At 46.7% G+C, this 14,967-nt stretch overlaps 1 protein-coding gene across 1 annotated transcript in view; it reads left to right on the forward strand.

The window, feature by feature from the left end:
* The window catches only part of SH3BP5 (SH3 domain binding protein 5), an 80,483-nt gene that overhangs the window by 11,482 nt on the left and 54,034 nt on the right, over positions 1–14,967 (forward strand). The gene's annotated exons all lie outside the window — the stretch shown is intronic.

The raw sequence follows: 14,967 nt of genomic DNA on the forward strand, positions 1-14,967 counted from the left end.
ACTTAATCTGCCTGTCGCCACATGGATGCTTCTAACAGTAGAGACTGTATCCCTTTTATGCAACACATCTTAACCAAGAGTCTGACGATAATTTGCAAATTTGCAAAAGCACTCTTAGAGAGCTCAGAGAATCAGCCTCTTTCATTTCCTTAAAGGAAGATGGAAAACAATTTCATTCTATTTTTGCCTGACTTTTTTCCTTTGCTGTGTTTTGCTGGAATATCCAAGAGATATTAATGTTTGCTCTGACAGAAAGAAACTTCCAGCAGGGAGACAATGACAGGAACATCCGCTGTTTATTCTCACTGCAGCCAAACCCACTTAATGTAAACGCATACTCTGTGGCATCAGACTCACCCGAAGCATGATGAACGGGGTTCGGGTATGTTCGTCCACCTGACCCTTTTGTTGCCAACACACAAAAGACTTCAGCTTCATTCTGATAAGATATGAAACCTGCAGATTTGATGTTCTCTTCCCTGGTTTTTGGCTTTTTTTAAAAAAATTTATTTTTGGCCGCATTGGGTCTTCATTGCTGCGCGCAGCCTTTCTCTACTTGCGGCGAGCAGGGGCTACTCTTTTGTTGCATTGCACAGGATTCTCATTGCGGTGGCTTCTCTTGTTGCAGAGCATGGGCTCTAAGTGTGCAGGCTTCAGTAGTTGCAGCACAGGGCTCAGTAGTTGCAGCACGCAGGCTCAGTAGTTGCAGCACACAGGCCCTAGAGTGCACGGGCTTCAGTAGTTGTGGCACGCGGGCTCAGTAGTTGTGGCTTGCGGACTCTAGAGCGCAGGTTCTGTAGTTGTGGCGCATGGGCTTAGTTGCTCTGCGGCATGTGGGATCTTCCCAGACCAGGGATCGAAACTGTGTCCCCTGCATTGGTAGGCGGATTCTTAACCACTGTGCCACCAGGGGAGTACCAGCTTTTGGGAAGAAGAGATGAAACGATGATGTCCTTCCTTGTGGTTCTGGTTGCTATTTCTACCTAATGAATTACCCCCCAAACTACCCCAAATCAGATGCTTTATTTTGCTCGTGATTTGTTGGGTCGGGAATTTGGAGAGGGCTCTGCAGGATGGTTCTCGCTGGAGGAGTCTCGAGCAGTTGCAGGCAGATTTTGGTGGGGGTGGGGTAGGGTGCTCATCCGAATGCCCCACAGGACTGGATGTCCGAGGAGGCCCACTCCTGTGTCTGGCCATGGATACTGGCTCTTGGCTGGGGGCTCAGCTGGTCAGTGGTCAGTGTTTACATCCGACCGTCCCAGCACGGCGGTCCCAGTTACTCTGACCTCCTCATGGTGCCCGGCTCCCCGCAGTGGGCATCCCAAGATGACCAAGTGGGAGCATCCCAGCTTTGGAAGTCCCATAGCAGCACTTCTGTGGTATTCTGCTGGTCCAAGCAGCCATGAGCCTGCCCAGGTTCAAGAGGAGATGGCCCAGATGCCATCTCTTGATGGGAGCAGTCCTAAAGCATTTCCAGCCCTGTTTTAGAATGGCCACACTCCTGGTGGTGATACAGAGACTGACTCGTTCTGAGGCCCACAGGATGTCCGTTTGGTTCGTGAACAGCCACATTTCACAGTGCCTTGCCGAATTGCTTTAACAGTTAACCAGCCAGCAGAGCAAGGACTTTGATTTGTACTGTCAATAACCCTTAAACTAGCCAGCGACAACTAAAGCAAGAGGGAGCAGTTTTGAGCAAGGACTTTGATTCGTACTGTCAGTAAACCTTAAACTAGCCAGCAACAATTAAAGCAAGAGGGAGCAGTTTTGAGCAGTGCTATGGGTCTTGCGATAGGGAATTCTTTGCTTTGCCTGTTTCTTAAAAATGTTGTCTGAGAGAATATTATGCCGTGGCTTCAATGCCTATTACAGAAAATTAGTGAAGCCTAGAGTCCCCAAAGCCTAGAGTCCCCAAAGTACAGTAGCTAAAGTACAAACACTTTATAAATTCAGGGGGAAGGTTCTTAAGCTCCTTGGATAGCTCTTGAGCGCTGCTTTCTTTCCCTGCCACGGGTTTTGCTAGCATCCCCACTGCAGAAATAGGATCCTGGTATTGCATGCTGGAAATTGGATCCACTCCCCAAGTTGGAACTTGTTCAAGCAAATCATACTTTGATGCTGTGAACCTTGGGATCAAAAAAGCATAGGAAAACTTGTTTTGGAGCTACTAGAGGAAAAGCATGGGCTTGGGAGTTCAGGAGAGCTAGGTTTGAATTCTCCCCCTGCCTCTTCATAAGCTGTGCAGTCTTGGCAAGGTTTTTAGCTTTTCTGGGTTTTTCATTTCCTGCTGTCTAAAGTGGGAAGAGCAATACCTATCTTGCAGGGTTGTTAAGGATTAAATAAGGTCATGGCTGTAAAGTGCCTGGCACAGTACCTAGCATATAAAACGTTCAGCCAGCTTCGGTCCTTCCCTTTCTAACCATTGCTATTTATTGAATAACAACACCTGCGTAAAAGTCACAATTATTTATCAAAAGCATTGTGCTAAGTGGTTTGTATAGTTTATCCTGTTAGTTCTCAAAACTAACACAATGTCTTGAGGACATTGATGAGACATGGAGATTGAACCAGTTCTCACGGGTCACATGGCCAATGGGATGAGGACCCAAGATTTGAATCCAGGAGTCTGAGGCTGGAGCCCATGCCCTGAAGTAGTTTTTAATATGTGTGTTTGTGGGTGTGGAGGCTCTATCTTCTGAGGTCCTCACCGAGGCTGGTGAGATCAAAGAATGCTGATCTAGAACATAGGGGACCAAGTTTTCAGTCTTTGCCCTGACACTCGCCAAATACACATCCTTGGGAGAGGCTTCAGTTTCCTCCTTTGTGAAATGGCAGCCTCTCAGCTAAATGATGGGCAGTGGCTTTTCCAGCCCTGATATTGAATGACCGAGATTAAAAAAAAATTTATTTTATTGAAGTATGGTTGATTTACAATGTTGTGTTAATTTCTGCTGTATAGCAAAGTGATTCAATTATACATATATATGTATTCTTTTTCATATTCTTTTCCATTATGGTTTATCACAGGATATTGAATATAGTTCTCTGTGCTGTACAGTAGGACCTTGTTGTTTATCCATTCTCTATATAATAGTTTGCATCTGCTAATCCTACACTCCCAATCCATCCCTCCCCCATACCCCCTTGGCAACCACAAGTCTGTTCTCTATGTTTATGAGTCCTCACAAACTTTTGTAGATAAGTTCATTTGTGTCATATTTTAGATTCCACATGTAAGTGATACCATATGGTATTTGTCTTTCTCTGTCTGACTTTCTTCACTTAGTATGATAATCTCTAGGTCCATCCATGTTGCTACAAATGGCATTATTTCATTCTTCTTTATGGCTGAGTAGTATTACATTGTATATATGTACCATGTCGTCTTTATCCATTCATCTGTCGATGGACATTTAGGTTGTTTCCATGTCTTGGCTATTGTGAATAGTGCTGCTATGAACATTGGGGTGCATGTACCTTTTTGAATTACAGTTTTGTCCAGCTATATGCCCAGGAGTGGGATTGTTGGATCATATGGCAGCTCTATTTTCAGTTTAAAAAAATTATTTATTTACTTGGCTACGCTGGGTCTTAGTTGCGACATGCGGGATCTTTGTTGCCGCGTGCAGGATCTTCATTGTGGCATGCGGAATCTTTAGTTGCGGCACGCGGGATCTTTTTAGTTGCGGCATGCAGGATGTTTAGTTGCGGCATGCGGGATCTTTAGTTGCAGCATGTGGGATCTTTAGTTGTGGCATGCGGGATCTAGTTCCCTGACCAGGGATCGAACCCGGGCCCCCTGCATTGGGAGCGCAGAGTCTTAACCATTGGACTACCAGCGAAGTCCCTATTTTCAGTTTTTTGAAGAACCTTCATACTGTTTTCCATAGTGGCTGCACCAGTTTACTGGAATGATTGAGAGTTTGATTTGAATCTAGCCACATGCTGAATGAGCTGAGTCCCCCTCAGTCTTGATGATGGGGAAATACAAAACATTGGTCAATCTGTGCTGCAGCCAACTTAAAGTTTGATCTTTATTGAAGCAGTACTTGCACATAGTTGAAGAAAAGCCCCTGAGAAAATGAAATCCTCTGCCTCATTCCTTCCCACCCCCAGTTCTGCTAGAAGCAGCCACTTTTCCTGTTTTTAGCCACTTCTTCTGTGTTCTTCCGTGTCTCTTAAACCAATGGCAGTGGATTTTTACTTTGTTTCCTTTGCATCCTTTGTCCTACGTTCTTTCCATTCTGTTCGGTGAGCTGCAGTCAGAAGGAAGGTCCTCCAAGAGGAGCAAGGCAGCAGCTTGCCTGGAGTGCTGGGAGGGGGGTGCGTGCTTTCCACAGAGGCCTCACTGCCTGGTCCCTCGAGCTTCCCTAGGCCGGGCCGTGAACTCACCATTGCCCTATGCTGACACTCATGTTAATTATAAAACAGACCTTGTATTGCATAGCTGCCTGATGGGTGGCTGAAACATCACCCCTGATAAATGTTCTCATTAATTGTATGATCCGTCTAAAATCTAATACATGCACATTTTTTTTAATAGGAAGGCCTATTTTATTTTATTTATTTATTTTGGCTGCATTGGGTCTTTGCTGCTGCGTGCAGGCTTTCTCTAGTTGCGGCAGGCAAGGGCTACTCTTTGTCGCAGTGTGCAGGCTTCTCATTGCAGTGGCTTCTCTTGTTGCAGAGCACGGGCTCTAGGCCCACAGGCTTCAGTAGTTGAAGCACGTGGGTTCAGTATTTGCGACATACAGGCCCTGGAACGCGCCGGCTTCAGTAGTTGCGGTGTGTGGGCTCAGTAGTTGCGGTTCTAGGGTACACGGGCTTCAGTAGTTGTGGCGCATGGGCTTAGTTGCTCCACAGCCTGTGGGATCTTCCTGGACCAGGGATCGAACCCATATCCCCTGCAATGGCAGGCGGATTCTTAACCACTGGGCCACCAGGGAAGTTCCCCTAATATTTGCAAATGTTTGAAAAAAAGTGAGTCTTAAAATTGAGGAAATATGTTAAGCCTTTCGGTGCAGACAGGGAGATAGTTCACTTGTGGTTGAACTCCATAAAATGCCTCAGTTTCAGCAATTCTGCCTCCTCTCACACAAAGAATCTTGTGGGTTTAAAAACATGTGTTTGGCTCTGAATGAAAAAAGCAGCGGGTCCTGTCAGCCGTCTCAGCTCTGCTGTGTATGTGTGTGTCACTGTGTGTGTGAGAGAGTGTGTCTGTGTGTGCATGAGTGTGCCTGTGTCTTTCTGTGTATGTGTGTCTGAGTGTCTGAGAGAGAGAGAGAGAGAGAGAGAGAGAGAGAGAGAGAGAGTGTGTGTGTGTGTGTGTGTGTGTGTGTGTGGTGGTTATGTAGCTTCTGTCCCTCCTCCTGGGCCTCATACAATTGACCCTTGTGCCCGAAGACTAAAGGGCTGTTGGGTTTTCTCCTTTGCGGTGCTTTGGACCTTAGGCTATTTAAACGTATTTTTTGTAATTGGTTAGATTCCATCCTGGTGGCTCCTGCCTCTGTAACATCAACAAAAAAGGTGAATTGAAAGTGAGTCTTTCCCAGTGACAGACATTCTACCCAATAACTAGTTCATATTATTGAAAACTATCAAGACCATGAAAAACTGAAGAATGCTTCCAGATTAGGGAGACTAGAGAGAGATTAACAGTAGATGCCGTTTGAGTCCTGGACTGGATCCTGGACCAGGAAAAATATCTTTTTCCCTTTGCTGTAAAAGACGTTGGTGGGACAGTTGATGCAATTTGAACAAAGTCATAGACTGGATTAATGGCATCGTATCAGTGTTAATTTTCTGATTGTGATCGTCATACTCTGGTTCTGTGAGAGAATGTCCTCATCTTTAGGAAATACACAGTGAAGTATTTCAGGGTAAAGGGACATCAAGTCTGCATCTTACCCTCATTTTTTCCAAGTCTGAAATTATTTTAAATTTAAAAAGTTGAAAAAAGAGCTTTTTCCTTATTCCCAGACCTACCGACTGCCTTAACTCGGCCTCCAAATGGCTGTGGAATCTTGATGCTGCACGAAACTGGGTGGTCCAGTGCGGGGACATCTGCGGGGGCTGCTTGTGCTCTGGGATACCGGAGTGGGTCTGCACCTGCTTGTTTGGAAACATCCCTCTAGTCAGATCAGAACTCTAGAGCACAGCCTTTCTGCCTGGGAGTAACTTGGTTCCACTTAGGCCTAAAAAAGCTCTCAGACCCTTGATAACCTCGGAAGAGGCCAACTGGCCCCAGGAAACCATGCTGACCAACCATCTTTTCTTACTTTCCTTTTCTCCTCTCTCAGTGGAAGGAAGCTCTTGGTGGCCCAGAACCAGGACAGATGGTGTGGTGCTGTGGAAAGAGGAAGCAGGGCTGACCTTGTCACCAAGGCTGCCGAGCTGCACAGGGCCTGCCCCTGGGTCTGGAGCTGGGGTGGAATCCCCTACACTTTCTTCCAAACCACTCAAACGGCTTAAATAAAAGGCAGGAGTTTCCTTCATGAACCCCAAGGGTGGGGACGACGTTGTAGAGCCTTGAGCAGGGACACCAAGAATCCCAGCATCGTTATTCACAGTCCTCACTCTCAAAGGTGACTTTGCCAAAGGTTGGTAAATGATGGGGCTGTGTAATTGCAGAATTCGGGTCGGGAAGCAGGATCATCGCCCGCATCCCTCCTCTGCTACCTCCTCTTCTCTCGTTTGCTTTCTCTTCCGTCTCGGTCAACTCTCTCTGTGCCCCCATCTCTCCCCCCTCTGGCTTCCTCCGTTTTGTCCCCTGGGAGAGGGTCTTGTGTCAGAAGCACAGCAGCAGGGCTCTGCTTACGCATGAGGCACAGTCCTCACAGAAGGTGGGCTTGGCAGACGCCTCAAGAAGCCTCTGCCTCTGAAGTTGGGGGTTTGAGGTGGGAAAGAAAGCGGGGGTGAAGGGAGGGAGCTAAGCAGAGGTCCCCGGTAGTGATTCTGCTGCGTCCAACTCAGAGGCCCTGGTACTGTCTTCCCCTTCTTTCTTTTCCGTGCACATTTCCGTCCCTTTGCAGCTGTCTTCACCAGGCTCCCTGGTTGGATGAAACTTGCTGATGGGGAATTGGGCCTGAGGGGTGCTGGGCAGGGAGGGGTTGTGGTCCTCATGGGGCTGGCTCCAGCCCCCCGGGGGCTCCTGCCCTCGCCCCCCCTTCTCCACCTCTGCCTCTTCTCTGCTCCTGGGCCCTCTTGCCTCGGCCTTTCTGGTTTGGCTCCCCAGGTCCCGGCTCTGCCCTGGTGCCGTCTTTCCACTTCTGCCTCTGCTGCAGAATTCCTGAAGGTGAAATCAGATTGTCCTGGCTGCCCTTCTCACAGGGCTGTGACAGCCGCTCCTTGTGGCAAGAAAAACCAGGCAGAGGCAAGGAGACAAGGCAGCAGAAGGACCCAGGAGCGTGGCGTGATCTCTCCAAGTGGGGAGCGGGGTGAAATCTGGGGTCTAGGAGCTGGACCTGTGCTGTCCGGGATGGCAGCCACTAGCCCCATGGGGCGATTTGAAATATACTTTAAAAATTAAAATTTAATACAAAATCCAGTTAGCTGCACTAAGCACATTTCAAGTTTTCATTTAGTCGCCTGTGGCCGGTGGCCTCTGTAGTGAGCTACACAGATACAGAACATCTGCATTGTTGCAGAAAGTTCTAGCAGCCAGCCCTGGAGGGCACTTGATCCCTTTCACCGAAGCTCTAGGAAAGTGGTTTCTTTGTGTGTTTTAGTAGCTAACACAAGTGCTGTTAAAGAATAGATTAGATGGGTGGGGAAAAAACATGATTTGTAGTAACATTAAAAACATTTCAGGTACCTTAGAATTGGTCAGGAAGTTGGAGTGTTTCTGGGGGTGCCTTTCATCGTGGAATTCGGGAACATTCCTGATACAGAGACTTCACATCCCAACTCTCTCGTTCTTCTGCCTCTGTCATAATTTTTGCCTTATTCTAGTTCTTATGTACTGTTTATTCTGTATTTTCCTTTACATGGATTCACATTCGTACTTAAGTTTGCTTGAAAATGAGACTTCATGACCAGAAGTGAAAAGTCATCAAAGGGAAATAACTTTGTTTCAAGCAGGCTTTTTTTTTAACAATTTATTTTATTTTTTATTATTTTTTAAACATCTTTATTGAAGTATAATTGCTTTACATTGTCGTGTTAGTTTCTGCTGTATAACAAAGTGAATCAGCTATACATATATCCCCATATCTCTTCTCTCTTGCGTCTCCCTCCCACCCTCCCTATCCCACCCCTCTAGGTGGTCACAAAGCACCGAGCTGATCTCCCTGTGCTATGCCTCTGCTTCCCACTAGCTATCTGTTTTACATTTGGTAGCGTATATATGTCCATGCTACTCTTTCACTTCAGTGAAGAATCATATGGACGTGCCCAACTCATAGGGTCCCGCTTGCTGACTTTGTAGAGCAATGCTCTTTGGTTTCCAGTGGGTTTATTGTTTTGCTTATCAAATTCTAGCAGAATCCCTTTGGGGAAGGCTCTGAGCCTGACTAACTCCCCCTTTCTTAAAAAGGAGATTAGCAAACGTGAAGAAGGGCTATGAAGAGATAGTGACCCCAAATGGAGGCTTTCTCCTTGGGAAAATCAGAAGGAGTAAAGGAAGGCCTGAGAAGGAATAACTGCTTCTCTGTTACTGAAAATACACTGGTGTTTCCCTCCAGCAGGGTCTCTGCAGGGCGGCCCTGGGGCAAGGTGTGGTTTGGTGGCACCAGCTGACCCGATGCTTTTTTTTTTTTTTTTAAATTGGGGTGTAGTTGTTTTACAATGTTGTGTTAGTTTCTACTGTACAGCAAAGTAAAGTAGAGTTCCCTGTGCTATACAGCAGTTTCTTATTAGCTATCTATTTTATACATCTTACTGTATATATGTCAATCCCAATCTCCCAGTACATTCCCACCGCTTTCCCCCCTTGGTGTCCATACATTTGTTCTCTACATCTGTGTCTCTATTTGTGCCTTGCAAACCTGACCCGATGCTTTTGGGCCTGAGGTTCCTTTTACACTCCTGTGATCACTGAGCATTTCAGAGAGCTTTTGTTTTTTGTGGGGAACATCTACGATGTCTGCGTGTTAGAGATTAAAACAGAGTTGTTTTAAACACTTGTATTCATTCATTAAAAATGACAGTAATAAGCCTATTACCTGTCAGCGTAAAGAATATATCTTTTCAAAAATAACTGTTTTCCCAAACCAAAAAAAATTCGTGAAAAGAAAGCTGTCATTTTATTGTTTTTATGAGTCTCTTTCATGTCTGGCTTAATAGAAGAGCTGGATGCTCATTTCTGCTTCTGCATTCTGTCTCTTGATGTCACTGCTCAAGTAGTCTCTGGAAACTCCACTCAACGCTCATGAGAGAATGAAGGTGAAAGAGGCAAATTAAGTCGAACTCAATTATGAAAATGGTTTTGACCTTGCAGACTCCCAGAAAAGGTCTCAGGGAGCCCCCAGCCCCTACCTCCGTGTTCCCTGGACCAGACTTTGGGAACCAGAGGTGAAGGGAAAGACACATGGAACTTAGGACTAGTGGTCTGTGCTCCTGACGCTAGCCTGACGCTCCCCTGCATGTGACCTTAGGTCAAGCCAGCACTTCTCCCCTGGGGCTGAGGTCTCTTATCTGGAGACTAGGGACCACCCTTCTTGCTGAGCCTGGCCATCCTGTCCTACAGGGTCCTTGTGAGTCTCAGATCATGCCTGTGAAATCTTTCCATGAGCAGAAAGCAGTGTATTTATAAATGGCATTACTAGGGATCTTTTGAAGTTTGGTGTCATCTTTAATTTGTAGGACAGTTATTTTTAAAAACTGACATTGCGTCCTAATCTCGCTTGGTTCCGGGGACACCTTTGTGAAGGGGAGAGGCTGCCCTTCTCAGCTTACAGGTGAGATCATCGAGGCTTGGGTGAGTGGATTGGCCAGAAAACAGGATTGTCCCCAGGGTGGTGACCCCTGCCCGCTGTTTCCAAGGCACACTGGTGCTGGTTTCGCGGGGCTGAGGTTCTTGTCTGATACGGGGCTGCATCTTTGACACACTGACGTATTCAAACAGGGAGACTGCCACCCTCAGCAGTTCTCCACGTGAATAAATTGCCCTCAGTCTCAGTCACCTGATGGATGTGACACAGTTTTGAGATTGGAAGATCTGAGGCCTCATCCAGGCCGAGGGAGCCCTTTTAGAACTCCTTCAAGTGCTGATCTAAAAAAAATCAGCTGGTAAACAGCCCTGGCTGGTATGTGGCTTATTTTTGTTGACTGGTGGAAGCTCTGCTCGTTCTCCTGAGGTGTTTGTACTTCTGAACTGCTTCCCTCCATGGATCACTTACTGTAGGGAAAACAGCCATCTCTCCTCCCTGGACACTCCTGGAAGCAGCCCCCATTCTGATCTTGGGAGACACATTTGCCTGTAATTGTAGGAGACAAAGAACCACGGCCGAATCTTTTCTCGCACTAGGAAATAAGGCAAAAAACACAAGTTCATTTGTGGCCAGCTGGCCTTAAGATGGATTGAAAAAAAAAAAAAAGAAATACTTTATACAGGGTAGGTTGAATTAAGTTCCCCAGACCCTGCTCCTTATAAGCATGGCTTTATTATCAGGGGCAGAAGCCCTCCAGCAGTTACCTGTATTTAGTTACAGTGGTTTGCCAGATTATAGACTGTAGATTGACTTTCCCCTCCCTGAATACATTAATGTGACTACCTTAAGGCATACAGTATTTTTCAGTTTTTTTTAAAGGCTTAATTCAGTTGCAAATGATAGAAATTCAATTCCAACTAGCTTAAACACAACATAAAGCAAGGGGGGACAATTGGGTGTGTGTGTGCACTATTTTGGCTCTAGGAGAGTGGAGTATGGGGTTAGACTGTAAAGCATTGCTAGGTCCAAGAGCTCAAAGTGTCATGGGACTCCCTCCCTGCCTTTGGCAGGCTCTGCCCTCATGGTGCCAAGATGGCTGCCGTCTGCTCCAGCTTTCATTCCGTCTTCTCAGCCATCTCAGTGCAAAAAGTTCCTCTCACAGTTTCAGAAAAGTCCCAGAATGAAATCTTAACTGGTTCTGATCAGTCCCGCGCCCTCCCTCAGCAATCACTGAGGCTAGGAGTATCCCCAACTGATTGGCCAGGCATGGGACCAGTTCTGGGACCAGGGTGAGGCCTGGGAAAATCAGGGCTATTATGTTGGGTAGGAAGGAAAGGTTTTGGTTTGTGGGCTCCCACACTCCAGTATTTGTAGTGAATTATTACTCAGGTAGCCATGAGTAGCCATGAATTATTACTCAGGTAGCCATCCCTTTGTGGGATGGTACCAGAACTAGGCCCACTCTTTTATCAGGAAGAAGGCTGGCTTTATGTTTAGCTTTTAACACGTCTTGGATGAATAAGTTGTTGGTGCTTGGCTGTCAGCCAGCCATGCGTCATCCTCTCTGGCAACACAGCCTCTTTTATAGAGGGAGATGCTGATGTCAAATCATATTTCCTGGGCCCAACACCCTTTGATGGTCACACGCTTGACCAGGCTGGTGGTCCCTGAATCTGCCGACCAGACTCACATGAAGACCCCAGTCCACTCTTTGGTAAAACCCAGATTTGATCTGGTGATGCCTCTGCTTAAAAATCCACCGTGATATTTTACTACAATTTTAAAAAGGGCAGAAAACAAAATAAAACAAACAACACTCTCCCCCCACCCCATCCCCATTTATTTCTCCCTTAGAGGCAATTTAATTGATCAGTTTAACATATTTTAGCTGATTATTTAGGTATTTACATCTGTGACTCTAGTGGCATCTTTAGGATTCTCTGTGTATAGTATCATTTCATCTCCAAACAGTGACAGTTTTACTTCTTCTTTTACAATTTGTATCCCTTTTATTTCTTTTTCTTCCCTGATTGCCATGGCTAGGACTTCCAAAACTGTGTTGAATAATAGTGGTGAGAGTGGGCACCCTTGTCTTGTTCCTGATCTTAGAGGAAATGCTTTCAGTTTTTCACCATTGAGAATGATGTTGGCTGTGGGTTTGTGGTTTATGGCTTTTATTATGTTGAGGTAAGTTCCCCCTATGCCTACTTTCGGGAGAGGTTTTATCATAAATGGGTGTTGAATTTTGTCAAAAGCTTTTTCTGTATCTACTGAGATTATCATGTGGTTTTTATCCTTCAAATTGTTAATATGTGTATCACGTTGATTGATTTGCGTATATTGAAGAATCCTTGCATCCCTGGGATAAACCCCACTTGATCATGGTGTCTGATCCTTTTAATGTGCTGTTGGATTCTGTTACTTCTGTGACTCTAAACAGTAGGCTTTGTGTGGCTACTTCTTGACTTCTTAGTTTTAGTTCTTATCTGCGGACACCCCCTATGGAAGATGAGGCTTTAGTCTCCTTCCTCCTGTGTCCTCCTCCACCCCTGTCCCTCCCAGCGGGACTGCGTTGTAGTCAGTGTTCGGAGTTTACACTGTTACAGCTAGGAAAGCTCTGTTCACAGCCATGCCGTCCAGGGAACGATGAGAACTTTTGTTTTTTGTGGTAGAGAATTCTTCAAGCATTGCTGACAACAGGCACGTGGCAAGTAAATTGAGACTCACATGAGAAACCCACCCTGTCTCCCATTGTGTGTGGGATAGAGTTCAAAGGCCTCAGTGTGGCTCATGTGCCTTTCCTTCCTCTGTCCCACCAGCCCTCCCACCTGCCACCCTTCGCTTTGCTGGTCCCTCGATGCCCCCTTCTCTGGTGAAATCCTTCTTCGTCCAAGGCCTGGCTGGAATGGTGCTTTCTCTGGGTGTGTCCTTCCTGGTTGTGTGTTCACTGCAGTGTGTAGACTGAGGTCTTAGTACTTATCACACTGCACGGTGCTTATTTATTTACTGCTTGAGTTTAAATCTTGGCCGTGCTGTTTCCCAGCTTTGCGACCTTCGGCAAGCTCCCTAGTTGCTCTGTGCCTCAGTTTCCCTCTTTGTAAAATGTGGATAAAAACCATAGCACCCGCAGGGGACTATACTCAAGATTTTGTAATAACCTATAATGGAAAAGAATCTGAAAAAGAATAGATATATATGTATAGCTGAATCACTGTGCTGTACACCAGAAACTAACACAACATTGAAAATCAACTATACTTCAATTAAAAAAAAAAAAAAGGAACAACCATAGCACCTACCTGGTAAGGTTGTTTGTGATTGCATATGCTGATGGAATGAAAGCATCTGTAAGTGTCTGCCCCAAGGGAAACTGTCCATCTGTTCCCTGTACCCGCCTCATGCAGGCAGGTGGCTTATATTCACTGGTACCCAGAATAGCTCTGGGCAAATCAGAAGTCTCTGAGGGCCTGGCAGGGGAGCTCAGTGAGTGAAGCAGGCTGGATGTGGCTCCGGCACAGGGCGTGGGGGCTGGAAAGGACAGTCTCCAAGGGGTGTCTTCTCCTTTACTTCTAGCCAGTGGTTGCCAAGTAGGAATGGGGGCCCAGTTTTGCCAGATCATCTGATTAAAAAAAAATTTTTTTTTTTTTTTTTTTTTTACGAGAAATGTGAGCATCCGCATTTAAAAAAATATACGATTTTTCCTGACATTTGGTACACAGCGTAGAGGCTGAAGGCCCTAAGCCTGTGGGCCCATAGGCCACTGGTTTGGAGCACAATTCTCATTTCCCAGAGGAGGTGCAGTGTGATGGTGTGACCTGCCCTGGGTCACACGCTGACTGATTTGGCCTCTGGTGTTCCCACCTGTGGTCTGGACATGGTGCTGGCCCCTCCCCCGCCAGGGTGCTGAGTGGGAGGATTCAGCCATGTGTGTAGGTGCGTCTGCCAAGCCTCTGCCCACACAGGGTAGCAGGTTATTCCCGCCCTCACGTCAGCTCCCCCTGCCTCAGAGCCACCCCCTTGGTGGTGTTTAATAGGATTGTGGGTCTCTTTTTATGCTGGGGGAAAAAAATTGTGTGCATTTATTGAGTACCTGCTGTGTGCCCAGGAACTAGTAGGTGTTTCACGTTTGCATTCTCTCTTATTCCTTCCAGCAGCCCTCCCTATGAGATGGAAAGTCACCATTTTATAGGTAATAAAAATTATTTATAAGGAAGTTACCTGATGGGGGCCTCACAGAAAGAGGTTTAACCAGGATTAGATCCATCTCTCTGATAAAAATCCCGAGCTCTAGACAACATGTTACCTCCCACGTACAGGAAGTCAAGTCTAACAGAAGCTTGGTGGAGCTTTGCTTGTCCCTGGCGGCCTGCACGCATCTGTGGCGCTTCCTCTGGAGGACAAGCCTAGTCTTGTTCTGTCTTCGGCAGCTGTAGCTGTAGCACGTGACTGCAGGCCTGGCCAGTTAGGAGGGAAGGCAGAGAAAATTAGGATGATGAGGAGGATACAGGCCTGGGGGAAGCAGCCAAGGCCTCTGTCAGAAGTAGGATGGGGCTCAGGAGCTGAGAAGCTCCCATACAAGACCATGTCTTCATATGCTGCAGCCCTGGCACTTTCAAACCCATCTAGAAGACCCACGGTATGAGATGATGGGGGGGAGGAAATTAGAAGTTATCGGGGCTTTCCTCACCCCCATGAGCCATCCCGTTGGCCCAAGAGGCCCATATAATTTTAGGTTTAGAAATAGTTTTCAGATAGTGAGGCAGCCCCTTTGTAGCCAACGGAGCACACGTGTTTTACCAGCAGTGTGGCCAGCTGCTCTTGGGGCCGCCCCATGGCTGGTGATCATGTGTTGTTCCTCCTTCCCTGGGCACCCACTTCCCCCTCAAACGCACGCACACACCCCGAGGCATGGCTGTGACAGGCCAGTGCCCGAGGGCAGAGGAGTAGAGGGGAGGGACGTGGGGTCTCTGAAGCCCTCACCCACTGTCCAACATGGCCTTCTAGACCTGGGACTAAATGTTGTCTTTTTAATTTTTTTTCCTCCTTGTGGCATCCATGGATCTGGTTTCCTGACTTTCACGATGTGGTTAAACCCTGG

Source organism: Mesoplodon mirus (assembly GCF_964341445.2).
Source record: "Mesoplodon mirus genome assembly, chromosome: 6".
Lineage (NCBI taxonomy): Eukaryota > Metazoa > Chordata > Mammalia > Artiodactyla > Ziphiidae > Mesoplodon > Mesoplodon mirus.